Source organism: Galeopterus variegatus, unplaced genomic scaffold (assembly GCF_000696425.1).
Source record: "Galeopterus variegatus unplaced genomic scaffold, G_variegatus-3.0.2 Scaffold11224, whole genome shotgun sequence".
Taxonomy (NCBI): Eukaryota; Metazoa; Chordata; class Mammalia; order Dermoptera; family Cynocephalidae; genus Galeopterus; species Galeopterus variegatus.
Window position 1 is genome coordinate 1641 of NW_007737335.1, and position 9358 is coordinate 10998.

Genomic DNA, 9358 nt, shown 5'->3' on the forward strand with positions numbered 1-9358 from the left:
GCAAATGGGCAGTGCCTCCTGGGACCATGGGCGCATTTTCTCTGAGGACAAGCAGCCTGCTAATTTGATCACTGTGGCAGGAGGAGAGGAAAAGCGATTGCTGCTCAAATGAGGAGGACTTCTTCCCATAGCCACAAGACCCTTGGGGTTCCTCCAGACAGAGCAGCAAATCAACGCCAGACTCAAACTCAAGGTCAATGGCTTATTCGTGGGATTGGGGCTTGCAAGAGGAGGTGGTTGTGAAAGAGGCAAATATGACCTCAGCCAAACTCAGAGCGTGGGTAACACAAGCCAACGCTGCACACGTCAGGTGGGGTCACCACTCTCACCAGCCTCCTCATCAAGGGAAGCTGTCTGTGCATCTAGGTTGCTTGTTGCCCTTGACTTGATCCTCATCTCACCACCCAGTTTCTCCTTGGGGGGCTTTGTTTGGGCCACGACCAGCAGCTTTTTCTGGAAATGGCTGTGGGTGGTGTTGAGAATAAGCATTGAGAAGATGCCTGAAGATTTATTTTGCTAGAGTCCACTTTGCCCCTGGGTATTTAGGTTGCTTTGGTGCCTCCTTCCACCATCCCCAGGGAGCCAGGGCAGGCCTGCCGCTGAGGAGCCCAGCTGGGTTACTCGGATATGAGCTCCCAGTCCCGTTCTAAAGATGCTCGAGAATCCTCTAGGTTTCATCTAGGGGCACTTTAGGAAGGTCCACACTGTAGGCGTAAATTACTTGCCACTTCCAGCAACCCAGGGGGCAAAAGAGTCATTGCCTCTACCTCTCCATGGAAACACCTCTCTGGGACCAGATTCTGTATCTTGAATGGGAGTTTGGGCGCGCCCTCTCACTTTAGGGGATGTGACCAAGAAGAGACTCTCCCAGGGAAACCAACAGTCCCCATCATACCACGGAGGCAGGCTCCCCCCACCTCTGAAATCCCCCTACTTGGGAGCTTGTATATACCTTATTCGTTTCTCTTTATTGCTATAAATAGTCTGTACGTGCAAACGTGCAATTTTGATTTCTTCCACCTGATGGAAACAAGGACTAAATCATAGTTGTTGTTATGTTGTTTGGGGAGTGAGGCAGTAATTGATTTGATTCATCCACACTTTGAGCTAATTAATGTTTGTCCTGCCTCCATCCTCATCCCATAAATAAGGAGCGGCAGAAAGGCTGGTTGGGGAAACCCTATGAATCCTGCCGCAGCATGGTGAGAAAGCAGACGCATAGCAGTACTGCAGAAACCCAGACTAAAGGGGGAACAGTCATCCTGGGGAAGCCGGTAATGAGTTCTGGGTATATGAGAAGTATCCAGAGCAGGAGAGCACTCTTGGGGGTCCGGGCCTCCTGGGAGGGTAGAGGGAGAGGCTTCAGACAGATTCCTTTATGAGCTGGTCTCTCCCTCCTCCTCATTTCTAAATGGTGGGGGACTCTCCCCAAAGTCTTACGTCAGACGCATTCTCCTGTGGCCCTCGGAGAGGTGTGTGATGTGCAGGGAAAATAATAATGTGACATAAAACACATCAAGCAGAAAATTTCTTATACTCCAGCTCCAGTGAAGAGTTGTCTACGTTAATAGGGAACTTGAACCTCAGGCTAAAGAAAGGAATTGTGCAGACCACCTCCTGGACTGAAACAATCGGGGGTGGGTGGGGGAGCCTTCCTGCTTTCCCAGCAAGGGCCGGCCTCCCAATAGGCACTACTTATTTGCTTTCTCTTGGGGACAGGGGCGAGGCAGATGGTGGGTTGATGTGGGTGGGGTACAGCTCTGGTGCAAATATTTCAGTTCTGGATAAACTGAAAGATTTTGAGAATCTTTAGTGCATTACATAGCAACGAAGAGACAGATTGATATAATCTGCGTAAAATAGACTGCCGAGGGGAGGAATTGTGGGGAAGAAAGTGCTTAGTTAGGTACCTGGGGAGCTCAGACAATTGATTTTAACTGTAAGCAGAGTAGCGGAGTTTTTTCCGAACTGGAACTGGTGATTCCTGATTTCAGAAATCTCATCACCTCCTCCACTGCATACACCAAGCCTTTTAACGCTGAGGAAATTTTTCCTTCATGGATTCATACCAGATACCTAACTGGAAAAAACCTTTTCTTTGCTCCAAGACCCCATAGTATTAGTATTCATTACAATGTCACTGCACTCCCTCCAAGCTATTCCCAAACTCACCTAAGCCAAATATAATTCCAACAGGTCTGGGAACTATCGTGTGCCATGTGCTCTGAAATCCCGCTAGCTGTTCGCAGGCCTAGTGCCATAAGTCTGGCCCTTGCGGAGATCTCTCTTTTGGCTGCCTCTGTCCTGGGGTTACTATTGCTGACCAGCAGGGTGTAGGCTCTGGCTTTGTTAGAGCTGTGCAGCCAGCGAGGTCTGATGGCTGTTGTGAATGGTGGCTGCGTTCAGCACTCTGGCCAGCTTCCTCACACTTGTTAGGGGCTTAAATCCTGTCAATTCGTCTTTGCCTTTTCAATCTTTGGAGCAGCTAAATCATAGAACTGAAAGAAACCACTTACACTGCAAAGTTGCCTTCCCTTTAAAACGACTTTCCAGGTTGCAGGCATGATTTTCGATGGCCTCAGTTTACCTCACGTTGAAGGCCACATCAGTGGAGTTCTGGGAGACCAGGGTAGGGAAAGACCTTGATGATCCCTCCTGGCCTGATCCACATAAGTGAGGAGTGAAGCTTGCAAAGGTGACTTGCCTAAGGTCATGACACTTCATGGTGGCTGAGCTGGGCCAGGACCCAGGCCAGCTCCTGCCTCCCGGTGCAGTGAGGCCTCTGGGAAGGATAGATAAAAAGTATAAATGGCCATTTAAGATACTCTAAATAAAAGCTTGTAGTGTTATCTGGAATTTCTATTGAAGAGGAAACACAGCAGCAAAAATAGACATGTCATATGGTGAAAGTGTCATCTCCCCTGTAATTTGTACTGGTGAGAGAATGGGATTTCTATTCTACTTCTACTCTAGTACCTCACTCATCCGTGTCTTAAAATTTAGAAATGAAATGCATCAGAGCACACATATGCATAGAAACAGCACATGAGCCACTTTGGACAGCAAATCCAGCACTCTTTTCATGGGTTGGCTTAATTTTTTTCTGATGCATCTGTGTTTGTTCGAAATCTTGTACTGATAGCCACACAGAGTGTATTAAAGTAACCTAAAAGAAGGTCTTGAACCTTCCCGTTGCCTTTCTAGTGCTACCCGAATGTGGAGAAGACTAGCAAACTGGGCAGCTGGAGCCTAGCAAAGATGACACAGCCACCACGAAGGGCAAATAGAGTCAATTTACATGACACCCTGAAGGCTCAGTCACCCTCAGCAGTGTGGACCATGTTTCAGCAGCTCACGGATAGGAGACCTCCCCTCCCCATTCCTTCCCCTGTCTCTTTCTTCCACAAGGAAAGAACTCATGTGTGTGTTTCTCCTGTGCATAGCAGCATAAAGTTAGGAGATGATGCATCCAGAATCACACCCACTGTGAAGGTCGTGGGACCGCACAGCCAAGGGCGAGGATGGATGGGAGTCTAAGTGGTAGATGCCTCCTCTCCATGCACAGACAGGACTCCCATTATTGCTAATGCCTGGGACGTGCTCCGGGAAGGCAAAACATATTCCAGAGGTTTGTTTTCCCTCTGCTGAATTGATTCTAATCTACAGTGCTTGCCTGCTTTTGGCTCCTATGAGGCAAACTGTATAAAAATCCTCAAATAAAATATGTAGGCTTACTCTGCTAAGACAGCTATGTGAATGACATGCTAAATATTCAGCAGAAACCAATTTATTATCAACTCTTAACGTTTTTTTTTTCTTTTTGGGGTTGGAGTGAGTTTTCTTGGGAAAGAAATGGCCCAATATGAGAAATTTCTGCAAGCAACTGTGCTATAGCCCTACACAGCTCTCTGGTGCTGTGGAGGGCCCTGTCAGGAAGCGTTGTTGAACAGTAGACATCAGACACTTGACAGTACCACAGTGTGTCTGCAGTGTCTGTAATTACTTCTGCTGTATCAGTGGGTGCAGATCGGCAGGAAGCAGATACACATAATTGTTTTCCAGTAACGCCTTTAGTCTCTTGAGCTTTACCTCTATCTGAATCTCTTAGAGGGGAAAGTTTTCTGTCTTCCCCTTTGGCCATTCTAGCCACTGTTTTTCAGGGCCTGATCTAGCAGTGGCTGCATTTCCACACTTATGCATCTACCCCCCCCATACACTCCTTCCCCCTGACACCTACTGCCTCAGTAAAAAGTGACCCTGCGAGCCACATTGTGAATATGGAATATGTCACTCTCTCAACTGTGACCAATTTTGGGGTGCAGCTGAGAGTGAGGCACTGCCAGGGCTGAAAGTGACTTGTCACATTCCACACTCTGGCACAGAGCGAAGCATGTTGCAGCCAGCGGCTTGGATCCTAACTTACATTGGGGTTATGCAACCTTCCTGATGGGGCCTGTCAAACTATAAGTAATTAGTCAATTGGACAGTCTAGCGTGACTAATGATCACCGTGTCAAAGCAATCCAGAAGAAGAAAAACATAAATGAAATGTTTGGCTGTGGTGAGAAAAGTGCTCCTGCCATAGTTTGGAACAGACAACACGTTCAGTTCTTGGCTTTTTTGCAGGGGAGCCAGTGGGGCCTTTGAGAAAAGGGCCAAATTTGCCCCAGACAGACAGGACTGGATCTTGCCAAATAGTTCACACTTTAGTTCCAAACCTGCGGTTCTATGATCCTTCCACTGAAAATAATCATCGCATCCTCAAAGCAGATAAACTTCACCATCCCATTGGTTTTGGAGAGATTTGAGGCAGATCTTTAAATGCACCGAGAGAGATGAGCCAAGCTCCTAGGAGGGACAAAGCTGAATTTCTGTTTTCAGTGCTCTTGGGGGACATTTGCACTTCATGAATGTTTAAGCAAGATCATTTTCATGCTATTTCTTAGTGTATAAATTCATATAAAATATGACCTGTGTCCATAGGTAGCGAATGTGTAGGGTGTATAATTCCTTGTGCAGATGTGAATGGAATTAGGATTTACTAATGTGGCTTGTAAGTGAAATAAAAGCCTGTCACTACTGTGTCTCTCTTGCTCTTCCTTTGGGAGAGGAGGTTTTCTGCCATGTCAACCCAGGCGACTCATGGTGCAGTGGGAAAACACAAAAGATGCCGTTTCCAGCCCAAGGAAACAAACTCTTGCTCATTACTCCTATAGTGATTTTCATCTTCAAAGCACTTACCAAGTACTAATTTATCCATTGCAGCCTTTATACAGGGACTGCAATGTCATTTAATTATAGAAGTTGGGTGGTCGAGTGGCTTAAACAATGACTGACGGCCAGATGGATGTGTATTCTGATTCCACTCATTCATTTGATCTCCCCTGTCTAAATGAACTCAGTCCATTAAATCCATTAAAAAAAAATGTCATAATAGCACAAGCCTTATTTACAAAGCAGCCACAGAATTGAATGGAGCTGCTGTTTAGAGATTCATCTTCAGAAAAACGAACTTTTCTCCAATTTTAATAATTGCTCACCCTCTGGATTTGCAACTCACTCTTATAGAAAAGCAGAGGAATTGAAGGTTCTCCTAATCCCCCACCATTTCAGTTACTCCTGCTCGAGGATCCCTGTGCTTATCTGAAGGTCTCCTTAAATACCTGCTTTTTTAGACAAGCTGCGGTAATTGTCCTTTTCAAATATAACAATGATTCTTACTTTGAGAGCAAGTTACACATGTAGCCAACTCCTGTTATCTGCAGACAGAATATCTGCATTTCAGTTTCTCTGCACCAATCTTGCTTACGACTTCATTCATTCTCCTGTTGATATTTCCTTTCTGTACCCTTCCTCTGCCACTCAGCAGGAGCAAAATGGAAGTTTTTCTCCCTTCTCCACTTCCCAGAAAAACACCTGCCTGAATCAATTTATGACCACCACATTTCTAGGTAAGTGTAAGTCAGGTAGAAATGCACCTTCTTTTTCAGATGTTGCACTTTGGCTTTATAGTGCTTAACCTGAGCCTAAAGAAAGGGTAAGGGGAGCTGCCCTGCTCTGCCAAGGCCCAGCCATCAGGAAGGCAAACAAGAAGTCTTGACCTTCAGACTCACTTATGTTCATATGTAATACAAAGCCACATCCCAGTGGCTGCCGCTCTACAGATGGGGAGGACTGAGTTCCACGTAGCATTTGTGAAGGACCTCTCTCATATGCCGCTGTGTATTGCCATTCCCAAGGGATGGGGTCCCTGCCACCCTTCTCTCCCAATCCTCTCAAAATCCTATGCCACGAACATGTGCAGTTCAGTCTCTCTCAGTCTCCCTCTGTCCTTCCTTCCTTCCTTTCCTACCCTCACCTCCCCCAGCACACACACAAAGAAAAAGACTGAAAACAGAGGGTTTCCCTTAACAGAAATAAGTGGGGACAAGGGGAGGCCAGAAATCAGCAGCACAAGCTGGAATAGATAACAAATGTAGCCAGATGTTCAGAGAAGATGGGAAAATAGATCCAATATTGTGTGAAGACTAAGAGTGGAAATGAGTGTCCCCAAAGGTGGGAAGTGTAGGTAGAGAATAGAGGAGGAAGAGGACAGAACATAGTAGATAAAGGAAAAAGAAAAACAGCAGACTGTTTAAATGTGGATAAGAGCTGCAGTAAAAGAAAGCAGGAAATCGTAGAGGTGAAAAAAGAATGAGAATTACAAGAGTCAAGCGACAGAAAGCTGGGTTAGGAGCCCCATCTGCAGTCAATGTTATTAACTCCTCCTTCCATAAATCTGAGCTCTTTCCCTGTAGAGTTCTCGAATCCCAAGCTGTGATAGATTATTTTCTTTTGTACAAGAGCTTATTTTAACTAACACAATGATTTTAGAAAGAGAAGGGCCGGCCCGGTGGCACATTCGGTAGAGTGTGGCGCTTGGGAGCGCAGCGACGCTCCCGCCGAGGGTTCGGATCCCATATAGAGACCAGTCCACTCACTGGTTGAGCGTGGTGTGGGCGCGACACTGAGGGTTGCGATCCCATTGCCAGTCGCGGTATGGGTGCGACACCGAGGGTTGTGATCCCGTTACCGGTCACGAAAAAAGACAAAAAGGAAAAAAAAAAAAAGAGAGAAAAAGACCCACGGTCTAGAGTAAATCCAATGAAACTTTTATTTGTTTCCCACTGACGCTGAGCACCAGTGTTAGAATGAATTGCTGTAGCTCCCCCTCCTGTGAGACCACTACACCTCAGAATTTATCTGTGGTACAGCCTCCAACCAAGAATACAATCAATAGCCAAGAATTACAAACACTGAGCAGTCCCATGCCAAGAGATAAACTGCCTTGGAGCTGAAGAAGCCTGGTAACATCCAGAGGAAATTGGCAGGCATTTTTTTCTTTTTTTAAAACTTTCCAGATCTCTAGGGTGAAAGTGCAAGAGCTTGAGGCAGTAAGTGATGTTTATGAAAGACTTTTCAATTCCAATAACCTGAGGAATTAGAAACACAATGAAGACTTGGGAACATGACTATACAAATGTCATAGCGACAATAAAAAGGCCAGGGTTACTTTATATAATAAATCAACAATTTATTACCATGATGTATGTTTCTGACTGAAAGAGAAAGGTGTATTACCACCATATTTTTGCTCTCCAGAAAGCTTCAGAACTTTCAAAATGTCTAGGAAATTGAATTTACACTTTTGATGAACCCTACTGGTACCCACCGATTAGATACACTTGACAATGAAACTACCCTCAACCTCTTTCATCTTTCAAACCCTGACATTGGAAGTGGGGACTAGAGGACCACAATGCAGGAGACATGCCAAAGCAAAGACATCTCACTCTAGTTAAGCTAAACCAACGTCCTTCCAATGGCATCCTTTGGAAAAGTACAGCTAAAAATATAGATGAAAAGATATCTTTTTTTTTTTTTTAAAGATGACTGGTAAGGGGATCTTAACTCTTGACTTGGTGTTGTCAGCACCACGCTGTCTGAAGGGAGCCATGGGCCGGCCCCTGACAGATGAAAAGGTATCTTATGTACACTCATATAAAAGAACCATGTTACATTAACAATTATACTATGTTGTAATATTCTTAGCTATTAAGTAAAACCTATGTAATATCATAGTTACATAAGGTATTTACAAGAACATTTTTTTCTAAAAATTGGTAAAGATCATGAAGCCTTCCAACCAAAGCACAGTGGGACCACAAGTCTAGAAAAGATGGCAGCTCTCTCACACTCACTATCCCAGCCTTGAACTCTGCTGTATGGTCTGCATCTCAGACGTGGCCTCTCTTCTGGCAGGAGGGATCCCTTGACTTTCGGGCTCCATCACTGAGTCAGCCTTGGTGTCAATCCACACATGGGAAATGCAAAAGCTCTTGAGACATTCTACATCCACAGGGCAGACCCTCTGAGAGCATGCCAAGCTGCCCAAACCCCAGGAATGCCCGCACGTTGGAGTCATCTCTATAATGACATGTGGGGCTCATTTACCCTCTGCCTCAGCCACCCACATGGAGAATGACTTTCTTCAGCTGCACTCAAAATGTGCATTGATGTAGATTTCCAAAGTCTACAGCAGGGAGGTCATGGAAGCCCTCTGTGAACTTCAGAACAGACCTCTCCCCTCCTTGGGGCTGGGTCCTCCTAAGCCATCATATCTTAACATGAATTTCCTATATGATCACCCTTCTTCAGGAAATGTCTCTCCCAGTCCCCCTCCTCACCCTGCATTGACCACCTTTTCATTTGGCCATGAGGATTCTGGGGAAAATGCAAATTGTCTAGGAAATTCTTCTCTTTTCATGAATAGCTCTTTGAAAGTTACATATAGGGGAAGAACCTGGTTTAATCTGCAAGAGTAGCCAAAATCATTATTTTTTCATTGATGAGGATCTAGAATAAGGCAATTCTTTCATATCACTCGGTGCAGTTTCACAATATGTTTGGCACTGTCAAATTCAGTCTAAATCTCAGGGGGAAAGTCATTAGAGGGAATATTATTAAAACAAACTCTGTATAACAAAGCTATTTCTGTCCCTGGAGATGATCCACTGTAGATGAACTGCCACATGTATATAAAAGTACTCTGCCTGTAAACACATATGCTTTTCTCTAAGAATTATTAAAATATAATCAATATTATTAGTGAAGCAGCTAAATGAAACATTTACCAAGGGAGAAAAGCAGAAAAGGACACAGAGATATGGGGAAGGGGTGCTACTTCAGACTGGGTGGTCAGGGAAGTTCTCTCTCTTTTTTCTTTTTTTTTTTTGTCTTTTGTCTTTTTCCGTGTCCGGCAACGGATCGCAACCCTCAGTGTCGCCCCCGTACCGGACCGGGGACCGGCAATGGGATCG